Source organism: Crocuta crocuta, unplaced genomic scaffold (assembly GCF_008692635.1).
Source record: "Crocuta crocuta isolate KB4526 unplaced genomic scaffold, BGI_CrCroc_1.0 scaffold383, whole genome shotgun sequence".
Classification (NCBI taxonomy): Eukaryota; Metazoa; Chordata; class Mammalia; order Carnivora; family Hyaenidae; genus Crocuta; species Crocuta crocuta.
In genome coordinates this window covers 4171601-4189893 of record NW_027531897.1, presented here as the reverse complement: position 1 = coordinate 4189893, position 18293 = coordinate 4171601, and the positions used below count along the sequence as shown (strand labels likewise).

At 35.6% G+C, this 18293-nt stretch overlaps 1 protein-coding gene across 2 annotated transcripts in view; it reads left to right on the top strand.

The window, feature by feature from the left end:
* CWC27 (CWC27 spliceosome associated cyclophilin) overlaps positions 1-18293 on the top strand; it is a 181399-nt gene that overhangs the window by 60314 nt on the left and 102792 nt on the right. The gene's annotated exons all lie outside the window — the stretch shown is intronic.

Here is an 18293-nt window from a genome sequence, read left to right as displayed (position 1 = left end):
CCAACTATCTCTGTCTCTACAGGCAAAGGCTGGGAAAAGAAGTGTTGCACTCAGGTGTGGAGACCTGAGGCAGACTGTTTCAGCTTTCTTTAGAGGTCTATTCACGTCTCTCCAGAGGTCTCTTCAAGAGGTCATTCATAAGATAGATTACAGTGGTAGAAGACTGGAGGCAAAAAGATCAGTTAGGAATCCGGGCAGTTAATACAAGGGAGATATTAAAGCACTTGATGAGAAGATGGGAAAGTTGGTTGTAAGAAAAATGACAACTAGACATGGCAGCTGAGTAAGTGCCCAAAGAAAACGGAATCACAGAGACTTCCTGACACTTATTATAAGGGCCATAGTACCTGCCTGTGCAAGGTCATCTGTGGCCAGAAGTGCAAATTATAAACTCTCTTAAACCTAATGGCCAAGGGCTATCTTTGGGAGGACATTGCTGCAGATGAGCTCCATGCCTGGGACATAGCTGTTCCAGCTTGCCCTCTCCAGAGCCAAACCTCCCAGCCTGTTTGAGAATCACTGTGGTAAGAACAAGTGTACTGAGCTCTGCAGGATGCTCAGGAGGACAAGCAGCAGAAGCCAGATAGGGGAGGGATGACCGCTGGACTTGGGTGAGCGGTGTCCTCAAGGGATAATAAATGTCAAGACAAGGCTTCTGAAGGACTGATCAGAAAGAGTTGGCAGGAAAGGAAGTTTGTTGTTCCTGTGTGTGTTTTGAACTTTCTTTCCCTTTTCATTAAAAAAATACTAATAATGTGTATTCATTCAGTACCTTTTAGAAAACAAAAGGTAAAAAAAGAAAAAAAAAGTTTCCACCATCTGTATAGAGCTGTTAATATTTGGACATAATTTCTACAAGTGTTTCCTAAAGCAGGTTTTTGTAGCTGAAGGTAACAGTATGCACCAAATAAAAGCAAAAGAGAGCTACTATGATTACTTGGCATTATTTGTAAACAGTAAGTGGAAAGAGAGGTCAGATCATTAAAGGGCTTATGCATTGTTGGGAAACTGTTGAAAGTTTTATGCATGGGCTCGGCCATGATTAGATCTACATTTTAGAATGGTTCCTTTGGCCATAGTGTAGACAATATATTAGAGGGCCCAAGGCTTGATGCCTGAAATGCATTCTGAAACTACTCCAATAGCCCAGGTCACAAAGGACTAACCAAGACATTAGGAAGGAGGAATAAAAAAGGAATTTGAGAATTTTATAAGGAAGAACTGACAGGATGTAATGATTGATACAATGTGGAGGTAGAAAAGCAAGCTATACTTTACTGTCTCTATTACAGTCCCTCACTTTAAAATTGTCTAAATTAGATGTCCCATGGGAACTTCAAATTCAGTATGTTGAAAACAGAAATTATCACCATTCTTACCAAACTTACTCCCCCTTTTAGACTCCTTCTGTCAATGACTATGTTCTTAGCCACCTACTTGCTTAAACTAAAAATTTGGAAGTCATCCTAGTCTCTTATTTCTATAATGCCTACTTCTTTGGCTAGTCAGTCACCAAAACCTAACATCTTCTGCTTAAATCTTAAAATCTATTTCTTCACATCTTCATTGCCACAGTATTTGCCAAGTTCTACCTTTTATTTTTGACTTAGCATAGGGGTTGACACACAATAGCCCATAGACCAGATCCATCCTACCACCTGTTTTTTTAATCACCTGCTTTTCAAAGTTTCAGTAGAATACAGACACACTCTTTTTGTTTACATTTTGTCTATTGCTGCTTTTATACCACAGTGGCAGAGTGAAGTAGTGATCATGACCATGTGGTCTACAAAACCTAAAATATTTACTCTCTGGTCCTCTATAGAAATTTTGCTGGCCCCTGGCTTGTAATGTTCTAATATAACTGGTTTCCCTTCTTTTAGCCCTCAATCTGGCTTTTACTTTGCTGAGGGAGTGACTTTCCTAAAATATCGTTCTATTCTTGTTGACCCTGTCCCCCAACTTGTTCTCATTTTTTTTGATGGCTCCCAACAGCCAAGAGAATCAAATCTACAACTCTTTAGTGCGTCGAGTAGTGAATTCTAGTATAGTTTTTGAATTCTGGTTTTTCCTCAAAATGCCTTTGCCATTAAACCCTAGGTATCAATCTTTAAGTCCTTTGTAATGGTTTATTTTAAGAGGTTCATTTACTTGAGAACAGAACCATTAATGTTAATGTTTAGGAAGTTTAATCTTTTAAGGTCTTGTATTGGGATTCTTTAATGAATCTGTATTTTTATGAGATGATGTTTCTTGGAAAATCCTGGTCAACTGACTGTCAGTTGTATATGTCAGTAAAAAGGAAGAAAGTAAATATTATTGCCAGACATCAGCTTTACTTGTTCAGCAAGAATTCCAAGTCTTGCTAAGGTTTTAACATCTCTGCTGTTTTCATTTATTTTGTGATTCTGAGTAGATCACTACTATATATCAGGAAAATCAGAGATAAGGAATTCCAAATTCACCATGGGAAAATTAAAGATACTTTATTTGCATGAAGGAATAGAATCAAAGCTTTGCTACATATATGAGAAAATATTCATTTTAGCATCTCAATTCTAATTACTTCAGGTAGGGGGTTTTGTTTTTTAAGGCATTTCATTTGGAATTTTAATCTCAAACATACTCTGCTAATGACAGAATTCCCAAGAGAGATTGGCAGTATCCAGAAATAAGTCTTCTTTTCACCCTCCAGCCCAGTAAAACTTAATACTATGTAAATGTTTTAGGTAAATGTGCATACAGTAGAAAGAATTCTAAGAGAAAATAAGCTTGCTTTCTAGGTTGAAAATGAAAAGAACTGATATATTTTTATTTGGGGGGGGTCACAGATGTTTCAAGAAGGAAATAATTTGATTCTTTCTTAACATTAACAGTATTTTCTGTAGTACTGGAAAACCAGAATGGGACTATAGTTGTACCTAGTCAGGTACCTATATAGATTTTTCTTTTTGTAAATAAAATGTTTTGGAAAATTTGGGAGAAATATCAAACTTATTTATATGATTTCATTTAAACACTAAACAAAAGATACAGAGTAAAAAACTAGGCTCATTTCAGTTCAAGATTTATTGAACAGTTCCTAAGTGCAAGGCACTGCATGGTCACTTATTCTATATTTTGTTGAAAACTTAATCACATTTATCTTATTTTCTTTTCCCCTTTCAGCTGAATTCCAGCCCTTTTAAAGCTAATAAGAAATTTCAATTAACTACTTGAAACCAAACTTTTCAAAAAAGTTTACCAACAATTATTTCAGTGCATGACACAGCCTATCACTATAATTTAGAGAGCATAACCTATTGGTGTAATTTTAAAAACATAATATTTTACCCAAATTACTTTTATTATTTCCTGAAATAAATTTTCACTAGTACTAAAACATAAGAGATTTCCTTAGACATGAAAACATAAGAAACTGTTTACTGCTTCAGTTATTTTGTAGCTGCTGCTAACTAATGCCTCGTATTAGTTCATGTTTGTGTGTACGTAAATGAACCCAATGATCACAGTGGCTAAAAATGTATTAATCATTTTAGATTGTGTAAGTACTGAACAGCTAAAACCTCCAACACAAGTGAAAATTAAATGCCTACTAATAAGACATAACACTTCTGTCATAACCTTCAGCCCAAAGTACTTTGCTAACAGCATTTATTAGATGTCTGAGAGCTACTTGGGAGAAGGACAGAAGAGTCAAATGGAGTTTCATGGAAATACAAATCAAAAACACGAGATAGCACCTCATACCTGTCAGAATGACTAGAATCAAAAAGTCAAGAAATAACAAGTATTGGTGAGGATGTGGAAAAAAGGAATCCTTCACTGTTTACAGGAATATATTGGAGCAGCCACTATAGCAAATGTATGGTGGTTCCTCAAAAAATTAAAAATAGAATTACCATATAATCCAGTAATTCTACTACTGAGTATTTACCCTAAGAAAGCAAAAACACTAATTCAAAAATACCTATGCACTCCTATGTTTATTGCAGCATTATTTACAGTAGCTGAGTTATGGAAGCAGCCTGAGTGTCCATTGATAAGATGGATGGATAAAAAAGAGTAATATAATCTTGGGGTGCCTGGGTGGCTCAGTCGTTAAGCGTCTGACTTCGGCTTAGGTCATGATCTCATGGTTTGTGAGTTCAAGCCCAGCATCAGGCTTTGCTCTGACAGTGTGGAACCTTCTTGGGATTCTCTCTCTCTTTCACTGTCTTCCCCTTCTCTCTTCCCCTCCCCCACTCCCACATTCTCTCTCTCTCAAAATAAATTTAATAAAAAACAAACAAACAATGAGTTCTTGCCATTTACAACAACATGGATGGACCTAGAGGGTATTTTGCTAAGTTGAAAGACATTCGACAGAGAAAGACAAATACCTTATATTTTGCTTATATGTGGAATCTGAAAAACAAATGAGGGGTGCCTCGGTGGCCCAGTTAGTTAGGTGTCTGACTCTTGATTTCGGCTCAGGTCATGAACTCACATTCATGAGTTTGAGCCCTGCTTTGAGCTCTGCACTGAAAGCACATAACCTGCTTGGGATTCTCTGTCTCCCTCTCCCTCTGCCCCTCCCCTGCTAGCAGGCTTTCTCTCTCATAATAAATGAACATTAAATAGATAAATAGTAAACAAAAAGCAGAAATAGACCCATAAATCAGAAAAAAAAACCTGATGTTTGGTGGGGAGGGCGAGGTGGGGAGAGATAGGCAAATAGGTGAAAAGTACTGACACAATTTTTGTTTCCTTCCCTCCCGCCCCCCCGCCCCCCACGGAAATCAGTTAAAAATTTTTAATTATGGTAAAATACAGATAACATAAAATTTACCATCCTAAACATTTTAAATGTATGGTTCAGTAGTGTTAAGTATATTCATGTTGTACAGCCAATCTCTGCAACTTTTCATCTTGCAAAATTAGAATTCTTTACCCACTAATAGCTCCCCATTTTCCTTTCCATCTACATTCCAGACAACCATGATTCTACTTTCTGTTTCGATGAATTTGACTATTCTAGATACCCCAGATAAGTAGAGTCATACAATGTGATGGGATTATTTCACTTTGCATCAAGTCCTCAGGGTTCATCCTCCATGTTATAGGAAGTGTCTGTTTTCTTCTTTTTTAAGACTGAATAATATTCCACCATGTTTATGTATCACATTTTGTTCATCAGTTCATCGCTGATGGACACTTGGGTTGCTTCCACATTTTAACTATTGGGAGTAATGCTGCTGTGAACACGAGTGTGCAAGTATCTCTTTGACAACCTACTTTCAGGGCTTGTGGACATATACCCACAGTGGAACTGCTGGTTGATCAGGTAATTCTACTTTTAATTTTTTTTTAATGTTTTATTTATTTCTGAGAGAGAGAGACAGCATGAGCAGATGAGGGTCAGAGAGAGAAAGAGACACACACACACAGAATCTGAAGTAGGCTCCACGCTCTGAGCTAGCTGTTAGCACAGAGCCCGATGCGGGGCTCGAACCCACGGACCGTGAGATCATGACCTGAGCCGAAGTTGGACGCTCAACTAACTGAGCTACCCAGGTGCCCCACTACTTTTAATTTTTTGAAGAATCACCATACTGATAGTTTTCCATAGTGCTGCACTATTTTACATTCCCACTGATAGTACGTAAGGATTATGTTTTCTCTACATCCTTGCCAACACTTGTTATTTTCTGTTTGTTTGTTTGTTTGTTTTGACAGCAGCTATCTGAATAGGTTTTAGGAGTACTGATACAATTTTGACTTCAGTGCCTTGTGCAATAAATACCTACACATAGCAGCTGTTTTATAAAAGCTCATGGTTGAAATGTACTAAAACTATGTTTTCATAAAATGTTTGCTTTATAAAGTTGATCTTGGATAGAGATTATTAATAGAATCAGTGCTCTGTGCTTTAGAATAAAATAAAGAAGACACATCTTAGAAATAGCTCTTCTTATGGCTGTTACAGTATTAATATTCCAATTTTCAGTACTGATGTTGACTTTTATGTGTTATTCTCATAAACACCCATCAGTGTTCTAGCTTAGGATCATAAACTATCCATGGCTTTGGTAGTCTGCTTTCTTTGAGTCCAGTGATTTTTTTTTTTTATACCTGTGAAAGACAAACATGCTGATTCCTCTATAAGAAAAGCATTCAGTGTACCTAAGAATTGAGGTTTTGGAGATTTGGGTTTTGTTTTTTTTTTTTTTAAAGTTTTGTCAAGAAAACAGAATCTAGTTTACTACATTTAGAATTGTGGTGTTTAGTTTTTCTATTCTTTCCTCCCCTGCAGTGCCTACAGGCTGATATGAGATCACTGGTGCTCTAAGCCAAGTTTATAGTTAGTGTGGTCATGTTTAAACTTTTGCTATCTTGAATAAATGCTTCGTAATTTCAATATTAATGGTATAATAATTAGCAATTCTTGGCCTTTTGAAAAAGAGATTTATTGTTGTTGTCATATTTTTAAAAAATGATTTGAGAACAAGAAAGCAGAACATTTTAACTCCTTAGTAATTATTGCAAGAGAATGTTTTAAGTAGTATTCTGTTAGCAGTGAGTGAAAGCAACATTCTCAGAGACTTCTCTGTTTGCATCTAGACGATATATATCTTTCTCTGAACATCTTGGCATAATAGTCAGGTGGTTTGTAAGTGTTTCACCTTATATAGATAGTGCTGATATAGACCAGAGCTCCATTAGTTCTGTGTTTAAAATGAGGAGGTATCAATTAATTTACTGCTTTGAAAGTAATATAAGAAATATGTAAGGTATAGTTGTACTCTGTGAATCAAAACCAAGTGCTATTAGGCTCAAACAAGTAGTACATCTTCTTTTGTCCTTACAGAAGTAAATATTTATTGAATAATGACCAAAGCAAGCCTACACAGTGAGCATTAGGGATAATCTGGTAACACTGTATCTACTTATGTAATGTACCCATCTTGACCATTTCATAAATAATATTTGGTTGAATACAAAAGGATTCTTCAGAAAGCTTTTTTAGGTTTTCCTGTGTACTTAATAGGACAAGAAAGATAAGAGTATGGAAGCATGAATAACTAGGAGTAACCTTTTTTATTCAGACATTTTCCCTCTCCCTTGCTTTTATAGGAGCAAATTCTTTCCCAATTTAATGCAGTATTGTTTTAGGCTTCCAATGGATAAGTAAAGAAAAAAAATGTCTATTTGTAAGGAATCCATAATATGAATAGGTCAAATGTAAATTCAAGTAGCAGGAGGAAGCTTGGCTTAGGGAGAATTATTAGGATCAACATCCTTCTTTTTGGATGCAGATTTTGTATTTTTTTTTATTTTTAGATGATTGCAGTCTCCAACATTAATGACTTTTTCTTAGCAGGTAAAAAAAAAGCAAAAAAGGCTCCTTTGATGGGCCAGTTACATCATTAGCACTCACCACCTAATTCTGTATTTTTAGGGATACAATTGGTCTGTTCGATTCTTTCAGTTTTTTAAAATGTTAATATATTTCTGCTTTAATTAAAACTTTTGTAGAGTATATTTTGAAAAGGAAGTGTAAGTAATTTTCCTTACTAGAGGAAATATTATAAAGCATTTACTCTAAAACTAAGAAATAGCTCTTCATTTTTCTCAAAACTATTTACAGTATTTATATTTTGAGAGTTGTTATGCTACCTTCAAATTTGTCTTAAAGAAATGTAGTATATGTATAAGAGGTGCCTCGATTTCAGTCTGTACTTCTAATAGTTACATTTTTCAGCAAGTTTTCATCTTTGCTTTTAGTGGTGACATTTGGGGTAAGAAATTTGTGAAGTTCTCTTATTGCTCTAGTTGCAAAAGTAATTCCTGGAGGAATTTAGGGATTTAGATCACTCTGGGATATCATGTTCATCAGATGAAAAGAAATCATTTTAAGTCATTGGTAGTTTTAGGAAATAGAAATTGTTTGAGTTAAAGATAAGCATTTGAAGGAATCTTTGGAAGTAGTAGAAACTGATTTATTCTCAGTTGTCTTTTCACAGCCTTTCTGTATAATAAATACTATTTTTTTATAATTCTGAAAATCAGATCTGCATTAAATTTTATTTCTGTAAATGACCTCCATACAGTAACACTTTGTGATGGACCAGATGTTGCTAGCTAATGTAAGTAGCTTAGGCTGAAAACATAAGTATGTTGATAAAAAGCTATGAATGTGTAAAAACCTATAAAGAACAGTATAGCAAAGAGAAAAGCATCAGTTGACAATGCATTTTCCATTCCATTCTCTCTGAGAAGGTACCAGATTAGAGATGTTGTAAGTTCTTGGTTGATTTAAGGTTTGAGTAAGTTAACATCTGGGCAGTATATTGTTTTAAAGAATAAAGTCTAGGCAGCGCCATTTATTACCAGCTTAAATTTCAGGATTCAGTTCATTCATCACTGCCTAATAAAGACTGCACTTCCTTTTTCACCAGTTACTCACTGACTAGTGTTCTACCACTGTTCACAAAAAGACAAAGACAAATGCCTATGTGTGGGCAAGATATGCTCAGTCAGGTATTCACCCAATGGCTATCAGGTTTAAGAAATCCAGCAATACAAAGCCTATAAACACGGAACTGCTGACAGGGTCCCACGGTTGGGTAATCTAAGAATCACAGCCACAGAAGACCTGTTAGCAGTTTTTGCCAACTTGGGTATATATTAGTGCCTTTTCCACGTTAATACCCAGTTTGTTGACTTTGAAAAAAAGATTCAAGATAATAATACATTTGCATAAGTAATGTCACATTGCTAAAACACTGGAAATCAGGGAATCATTCAAAATGGCTTTAACAAGTCACTTAAAGAAAGCCTTAAAAATGGAAAGCCATTTAGTTAGGCCAGATATATCAGAGTCATGGAAGAAACCCCGGATCAGAAGTCAGTGACAGATCTCGGTTTCCTACTGACAACTCATCTTGGGTCTCACTGTGGGTTTCTTTTTTGGATTTAATGAATTATTATTAGAATTGGGACTGTACTTTATATCATTTCTGTATCACTTGCACTTTAAAGGGAGAGCAAGGACTTCCACAAAATTAAAAATTTCTGCGTATCAAAAGATATCACATACACAAAAAATGAGTAGGTGGCCAAAGACTGGGAGAAAACATGTATATCATGTAAATTTGGTAAAAACTTGTATTTAGAATCTTACTATTCAAAAATAAGAGGACGGTTTTTAAGATGGGGTAGGGACTCAAACAGACATTTTATAGGAGGACAAATGGGTGGCCAATAAGCACATGAAAAAATGTTCAACATCATATTCAGGAAAACACAAATTAAACTGCTATAACACCCAGTAGACTGGCGGGGGAAGGGGGAAGAGACTGAGAAAAAGTAGTTTTAGCAAGCAAGTAGTACACCAGGATTGTTAAACACCAGTCTCTGGTGGAAGTATGAAATATGACAAGCAATTGGACGGTTTTTACAGAGCTAAGCATACATGTACCCAGCGCCCCATCATGCTTAAGTATTTATCATGCCCAGGTATTCATCAAAGAAAAATGAAAGCATTTATTCACAAAAAGACTTGTCTATGTGGGTTCATAATAGTTGTATTCATAATGGCCCCAAACTAGAAGAAGCAACCTAGATTCACATAAACAAGAAAACGATAAACTATGTGTAGTGCTATGATAGAATATTAGTCAGCAGTAAAAAGAAACTGCTGATACATACTGTAGTCATTTCTTTGAACCTCAGAAAGCACTTCATGCTGAGTAAAAGACGTCTGACACAAAAAACTTTTGTATGATTCCATTTACATGAATTGTTAGAACATGCAAAACTAATAGATGGTAACAGAAAGAGAACAGTGGTTGTGGGCAAGGGGTGAGGAGGTAGCAGGAGTGGGAGAGATTATGTGCTAACGGTACAAGGCAACTTTCAGAGATAATGAAAACATTCCAGGAATTTGGGTTACACAGTGTATACATCTGCCAAAACTCAACTGAACTAAATATACTTAAGACATGGTTTGTATCTCAAAGAAAAAAAAATTTAAAAAGATAGCAAGACCTGATTAGAACTCAGAGTAGAAGTGCACACATCACTACATAATTGGAAGTAGACCTATCACGAGTGGTAAGGTTACTAAGAATGTTTGGAGGATATTTAATTAATTAATTAATTAATCCATTTATTTATTTATTTGGGAGTTCATTTATTTATTTTTGAGAGAGCATGCAAGTGAGGGAGGGGCAGAGAGAGGAGACAGAGAATCCCAAGCAGGCTCCATGTTATCAGCACAGAGCCTGATGGGGGGCTCAAACCCATGAACTGTGAGATCATAACATGAGCTGATATCAAGAGTCGGATGCTTAACCAACTGAGCTACCCAGGCGCCCCTTGAGTTTATTTTTCAAAAGAAAACAGCCTATTCACATAAAAGTCTGTGGAAGGAAGGTACTGTATGCACAAGCAATAAGATGGCAATTCCGGAAGCAGAACCAGAAATTTCTTAAGATTCTTTCCTATTAGAATTCTATTATTATTATTGTGAGTGCTTATTGTGTCTCATGGACTATACTGAGTCCTTTATGTGGATTTTCTTATCTTCTCAAAACCTTGTATATAAGTTTAAAATGTGATTATTTGCTTCATTTTGACTGTGGTATCAACATTTTATTGTTGATAAAGTTAAAATATAACAATAATAACAAGTATTTATTTGGCACATCTTATGTACACACTTATCTGTGTTAATTCATTAAACATTCCCAACAACCCTATTGGTAGTTAGCATTATTAGATGCATTTTTGAGTTGAGGAGTCATGGTTGATAGCTAAAAAATAACAGAGCAAACGTCAGCTCTGGTATACTCTCTTCAGATAACAATGCACTTAACTGCTGTGCCGTACTTAAGCTACCATTATATTCTTAACCTCAACAGATGATCACAATTTAACAGGTTTATTCATTTGTTGATATTTAAATGAGTTGAAATGTTATTAATGTTGTTAATATAAGAGCGTCAGTTTCCTGGCTTAAAATTTCCCATAGATTTTCTGAGTGTGTACTTACATATATAACAGAATACTTTAAACTTTTATAATGTAAACACTTGTATTGCCTCTTAACTTGAAATACTTTGACCCAACTCTTTGTGGGCACCATTTGAAATGACTAACAATAGTGAATTTCTTCAAAAGATATCATTAGCTTCTTACTTATGAGTGCTCCTCCTAGATTATTAATATATAAATAACTACATATCACAGTGTGATCCCTTTTCAGTTATCTCTTGCTGTATAAAGCCACCCCAAAACTTAGTGACTAAAACAAGAAATGTAATTGTGTGGATCAGGAATATGGACAGGATACAAAGAGTATGGTTCATTTTGCTCTACTGCCTCTTGGGCCTTAGCTGGAGTTGCTCAGTTGGCTAGGGACTAAATGAGATACAGTACATATGGATGTGCTTATTTTATTATTAGCACACTAGTTGGAACATTTTTGGAACATAAAAGTAACCATGTGAAATTCTAATCCTATTACTTTATTGATCATAATTTTTTAATAAATTTACTACATAAAAGAAAATTCTAGCTTATTAACAAAATTAAGGACAAATATTGAATATTGCCACATACCTCACATTGGTTTAATGAAAAGCAAAAGGATGCATAGCCAAACGTGCCCCTTATTCTATAAAATTTTATTCATGAAGCATGAATCAAGTCTAAATTAAGAGCTCACATAAATATAAATAAAGCATCTTTTCCATTTGGACTGAACTAGTTTGGATTTCACATTAGTTAAATTAAAAATATGTTTTTATTAGGTGCAAGTAGTTTCCAAAGTGCTTTTCCTGGCTCACATCTTGTCCTTATTTTCTTGAAGGGCTGGTCTAGCACAGTTCAGGCAAATTTTTTCGTCCTATTTGTCTTCCAGGTAGTAACAGAGTAGGAAACCCACAGAAAGGTTAAGTCCTACAGAGACTCAAAGAAAAAAAAAACTGGCCTTTTCTGCAACAATGCCCTGGGAACGAGTCAGCTCTTACATCCAGTTGCTAATGCCTCTAAGGATGCAACTTGTTTTCAGCTAAATGCCAGACGGAGTTCTAGAAGGAGAAAATCTGTAGTTTAATTTAGAACAGATCTTTAGCCACAATGTAGGTGAAAGTTTTTACAAAACCTCATGGCCATGGCCGTGGCTTAGAGCCTATCATATCCATAATACTCTTACACTGGACTGTGTGATTTAGGTAGCTAGAAAGGAAAGAAACTATTTTCTCTCCCTCAGTTGGAAGCTTTATTGTTTACTGCTAAAAAACAACTGTAAAACCTTTCCTCTTCTACCTTAACTGTCTTATTTCCCTCTATCTTCTCCCATCCCCTGCCCCCATGGCCCTTAGAATAGGAAAGAAGCTTTAAAAAAAAAAAAAAAAGTAAAGTTTATATTCCTTCTCCAAAACATCCTAAGTGGCTTAGTAGCCATGAAACAGAAGCATATATCAGGTAGGCTCCAAATGTTTAGTTGTGAGAGGTGAGGACAAGAATGAGCAAAATGTTTTTGAGTGACCTGGGCTTGCAGTTTCATCAGACTTATAAAAGTGAGTTTATTTATCCACAGTAGTGGATAATTAAATTGCAATGGAAATTTTAAGAAGCCTTTGCTTAAAGACTACCGTCATGGTAGTGATAAACCTCTTAGTACAAATTGGAGTATACTTTATGTTAAATTTCATTGGTCTTGCAAATAGAAAAAACTAAATGTGTAAGGAAATACATCACACTCTTTCTCCTGTTCTTGACTTAATATATGTTACTAAAACACTCTCAGATTTTTAAGACTATGCAGTGAGACTATTATGGAAATAAAAAATCAGTAAAAATCATGCATTAAGTGTCTTGGATATCAGAATTTTTTTAATTAACTTCGTAGTTACAATTTTTTTGTTTTTACTTCTAAAGAAGATCACAGATGGAACAATGGATCATAATAGCTATCAAGGATAGTCAGAGGAAACCATTTGACATATTCCCCCTAAAAAAAGGAACTTTTCTTTTTCTAAACAGAAATAGGTTTATCTTCATAATCAGAATTCAGAGTTCTTAAAATCATTATTACATGGTATTGCACTCTACCAAGCTAATATTCATCTTCATTTCGGTAAACCTCATTTCAAATCTTATTCTTTTAAAAATAAATGTTTGTTTATGTAATCTCTACACCCAATGTGGGGTTTGAACTCATTACCCTGAGATCAAGAGTTGCATGACTCTTCCAACTGAGCCAGCCAGGTGCCCCTATCTCTGTTTTTGTGTGTAGGCACACACACATTCACAAACACATAATTTTTTATAAATCAAAAAATACTTTGTCTTTAGTATATAGTCTGTATTATGTAGTCTAATTATTTTAAATCAACATTTCCCATTATAAAATGAGTTGTAATGAACAGTCAGCACATTCTTATCTTCTACCTGTCCAGGTGCTTGAACACTTTTGGCCCCTTACAGTGCATGCCTAAAATTACTCAGTTAAAGTGTTCACACTTAGCATTGATACATTTTGCCAATGCTTAAAAGAAACAAATTACTTTTTTTAGTGTTAAGTGTACTATTTGACATATTTACTGAGTGTTGAGTTACCGCTTATATGTCAGATTCTGTGCTAGTTATTTCAGTTATAGAAGTAAAATGACTTGATTTTATTGGACGAATGGAGATTACAAAGAAGTAACAGGCAGTTAAAAATATGATATGGTAAGTGTGACAGTGAGGATAAATATAGGGAGTTTGTGTACCAGGATCGGAGTCAGAAATCTCTGCAGAGAAAGTGGCATGGAAGCTGAGACCTGAAGGATAAATGTGAGTTTTAAGTAGAAGGGAAGTGGAGGGCTGTTGTAGGCCATGAGGAGTAGGTCAAGGATACATACTAAGCACTAACAGGGTTTGAGACTATGAAGAACCTTGTAATAGAGTTAATGAGTATGGATTTTAAGAATGAAGGAGTGCTGCAGCAGGAAATCAGTGAGATCAAATTTGAACTTTAAAAAATTAACCTGAACTCTAGTTTGGAGAGTGACTTGAGGGCAAGCAAATCAGAGTCCTAAGGTCAAAAGGATGCAGTGAACTTGATTTGGGAAACCATCTGTACCAAAAGAGCCTCAGCTTGCCAATTAGACAAGGCAGTTAGGACAGGTAATCTTCAAAGTCAGGTAAACAAGAGCACCATTTATCTAACAGCTCATCTGTCTTGAAAAAGCAAGCGAAGTACTTTTGGGGGAACTTGGGAACTCCCACCCAGCCAGTGAGAAGAGAGTGTCAAATTAGAATTAGAAAAATAAGGTATAATAACAATACCATCATCATCATCATCACCATCTTATAATTACTCTCAGAAACACTACACTTGGATTAGACTTGATTATAGATCTAAAACAGAGTAACTCATTCTCAAGTGGAATAGAAGCTCATGATTTACTTTTTTTCTTCATCACAGATGGTTCAGGAGTCATTTGAAAGGGGTTTGCAGATGAAGGAGGGTCCCCAATGTCTCTACATGCATTAGATAAGAAAGACAGTGGGCACCTGCGTGGCTCAGCTGGTTAAGCATCTGACTTCGGCCCAGGTCATGATCTCAGGGCTCGTGGGTTCGAGCCCTGCATCAGGCTCTGTGCTGACAGCTCAGAGCCTGGAGCCTGCTTCCGATTCTGTGTCTCCCTCTCTCCCTGCTCCTCCCCCACTCATGCTCTGTTCCTCTCTGTTTCAAAAATAAATAAACATAAAAAATAAAAAAAAAAAAAAAAAAGACAGGGCCAACAGTCCCTAAAATTAAAATGTGCAGTGTCTCAGTGATTTAAGAGGACCACACACACATGGAAGTCCATGTGCGAAACACTATATAGAACCTTATGGTCCTCTGGAAGCCAATTTGTATAAATCTAATCCATGCTGATGAAATTCTAGCTGAATGCCAGAAAAACTTCTGCCTCATTTTTCCCCCCTCATTTAATCTATACCATGTACTATATTTAAAAATCATTTGTTCACATTTTCATACTTATACATAATATTGAAGTCATTTTGATGTAAGTAAAACGAGTTTAGCAAAGCAAGAATACTGTGGGAAATGGGAAGTCTTTAATAAATAATTTACATAATGCTTATTAGTCACCTTATTAGTAAGTATGAACTTCACAAAAATGACCTCATCATTTTTAGGTATATATTATTTCATCTGTTGCAGTTTACTTAGTGGTTTTTATTCTATACGTTACATATGAAATGTCTTCTCATAAAATTCCTCCTCTTAACGTAGCTTGTACACCTCTCTCTGATGGTTCTCATGATTAGTATTCTGATTCCATTTCTCCCTTAGTTTATGCCTATATTTATTTTGCCTGTACTACATAGTGAATCACAGTGTTACATACTGTGTAATTAATGAGCTAAATGTAGTTCATTACAATTTTTTAATGATGCCTACTCATAAACAATTAAGGCAGTATATCCCCAAGGAAGAATAGGAAACCCAAAATAATAACACACCTACATCCAGAGATAACTATTACTAACAGTAAGTGAACATTATTCCAGGTATCTCTTAAACTCCAGACCAGAGGCAAAAGAGATGGTGATGAACAATAAATCCATTTAAATATAAAACTAAAGCTATACAGCCGTGAAAATTGTGCATATAAATGCTATGAATACTGGCACTATAAAAACAATAATACAACTAACCCAAATTAGAAAATGGAGGAAGGAGAAAGTGGAAAAAATGTTAAGTACACTAATTTCCTCAACCGTTAGGAAAGGAAGTTAATCAGTATAGCCTAAAATTAAATCATGTCATTTTAAAAAAAAATTTAACTCCAATCTCTTAATATTTTTATAACTTTTTTTTATAAAATGGAAGAATTTCTTAGGAAATCTTTTGACACAAAGAAGCATTTGTATAAAATTTAGAAATTTTTTTACTCTTCCATTTAGTATTTTTATGTTAAATTCAAGTAAAATAAAAATACATTCTCTTTTAATAAAATTACTTCTTTACCCTTGCTTTTTTCCTCTGCCTGGATCACCACCAGAGGTGAGGAAATGGCAAACTGCTGCCTCCCAGACTGGAAAGACAGACAGGTGAACACAGGGATTTGCAGCTCACATGAGCACGAGGAGAAACTGCGATGGGAACAGGGCTGGGATAAGAAACCTGACTATAAACTGATGAATTGCCGGAGTCTCAGTGTGGACAAACCTGAGAGGTTAAAACTCCAGGGGGATACAGTCATAGGGTGGCCTCCCCACAATATTGTGTGATTTACCTCTGAGAGTTCAACTAGGTTTTCACAGTAAATATAGCAGGAAAAAATGTTAGTGCTTCCTTAGGGAGAGGGTAAAAGGAACCATTTTTGAAATATACCAGAATGCCACATTCCTCTTGCTTGCCTTTAGGGAAAAATAGTTAACTAGAGCCTAACCTGCTGGGGAATTATCAGAGCCTAATTTACCTGGGGGAAAGGAAATAGCCAACTTCTTCTAGCTCTAGCCCTCCTTGTGGGAGAAGGCCCACTCTAGCCATCCTGCCCCACCTAATGGGGGACAAAAAACAAAAGCAAAAGCAAAAAGAAAAACAAACCCGAGAAACGATTGTGAAGTCACAGTACAGAGGCAAAGGATCACTAAAGACTAATACCTAATCATAGGACCATAGGGCATCCCCTTCTCCCACACCTCACCACCACATTCCTGAAGGCCTATTTACAGCAATTCCTTTCACCTAGTACATTATGAATGGCTACCGGGGAAAAAGTACAAGGCACAACAAAAGGCAAAAGACACAATTTGAAGAGACGAAGGAAGCATCAGAGTCAGGTACGGCAAGGACGTTAGAATTATCAGACTGGGAATTTGAAACAGCCTTCATCAATATGATAAGAGCTCTACTGGATAAAGGAGACCACATCAAAGAACAGATAGGTAATATAAGCAGAGAGATGAAGACCAAAATGATGAGAAAAGATGAGAAGGAACCAAAAAGAAACAGTACAGATTAAAAACACTGTAGAGAAGTGAAGAATGCCTTTGAATGGGCTTATTAGGAGACTGGACACAGAGGAAAGAATCTCTGAGCTAGAGGATATGCATTAGTGAAATTTTTATATACCAAAAAGCTGGGAGAACAAAGACCGCATGAAACAGAACAGAATTTTAAATGTTTATTTATCCAAGGGCTGTGGAACAACTGCAAAAGGTGTAATATGCATATTGGGGATACTGTACTTCTCTAATGAGACCTATGATCATACACACTTTTTTGGCAGTCACGTAATGGTGTTGATTCACTGTACTGTTAACTAAACGTCCCTCGATCTTTTATATTCTTGCCACTGTTAGTATTCCTCCTACCTCCTGGACCTGTCCATATATCCTATGCCTATGATTGCTTTGTCTTCTGCTTTATACCCAAGACAGCATTATAGGCCAGAAAGTGGGTAAGAACCTGTTAGTGTGTTAGTAGAAATATGTCCCAACCTTAACTTTGACCTGTTATTTCACATTCTTGAAAGAGTTAAGCTAGTTAGGACTAATCCATAATCATTTTTGCTTAAGCTTCCAGCCATTATTTGTTCTTTGCTTTAATGACAGTAATGAAAGACATCATTCCTGCTTTATGTTGCATGAGTGCATGGCTGCTTTATTCTTGCAATAAGTCAGGCTACCTTCTCTGTCAAAGAAAAAGGTGTATTTAATTTTAAATCACTTATCTTTTTTATGCTAGTTGTTTTAAGGTTAATATATGGTGTTCCGCATTTTGACTCTGATATGTCTGCATTTGGATTTGCATTTTATTTATCTTGCTTGAATTCAGTGAGCTTTCTGAATGTAAAGACTAATATTTTTCACGAGTTTTGGAAAATTCTGACATTATTATCTCAATTTCAGTTTCTCTTTTCTCTTTCTGCAATTCCACCTGTAATGGACCGTCTTCACTTTGTCTTCCATTTCTTTTAACATCCCACAGTTGTTGACTTTTTTTTCCTCTGTGTTTTGCATCCTGTGTTATGTGTGTTTTCAGATATATCTAATTCACTCAATCTTTTTTTTTCAGCTATTCAGTAGTTCATTGAGTTTAATTTTAGCTCTTCTACATATCCCTTCTGAAAGTTGTCTTGATTCTTTTTCCAGTTATTGATATCGATTTTGTATTCAGTTTTTTTCTTCTCTCCATATAATAAACATACTTGTTTTATTTTTGCAGTCTGAAATTTTGAAGGTCAGTTTCTGTTATTTGTAGTTCCTCTGAATCTCACTCACAATGCCCTGTT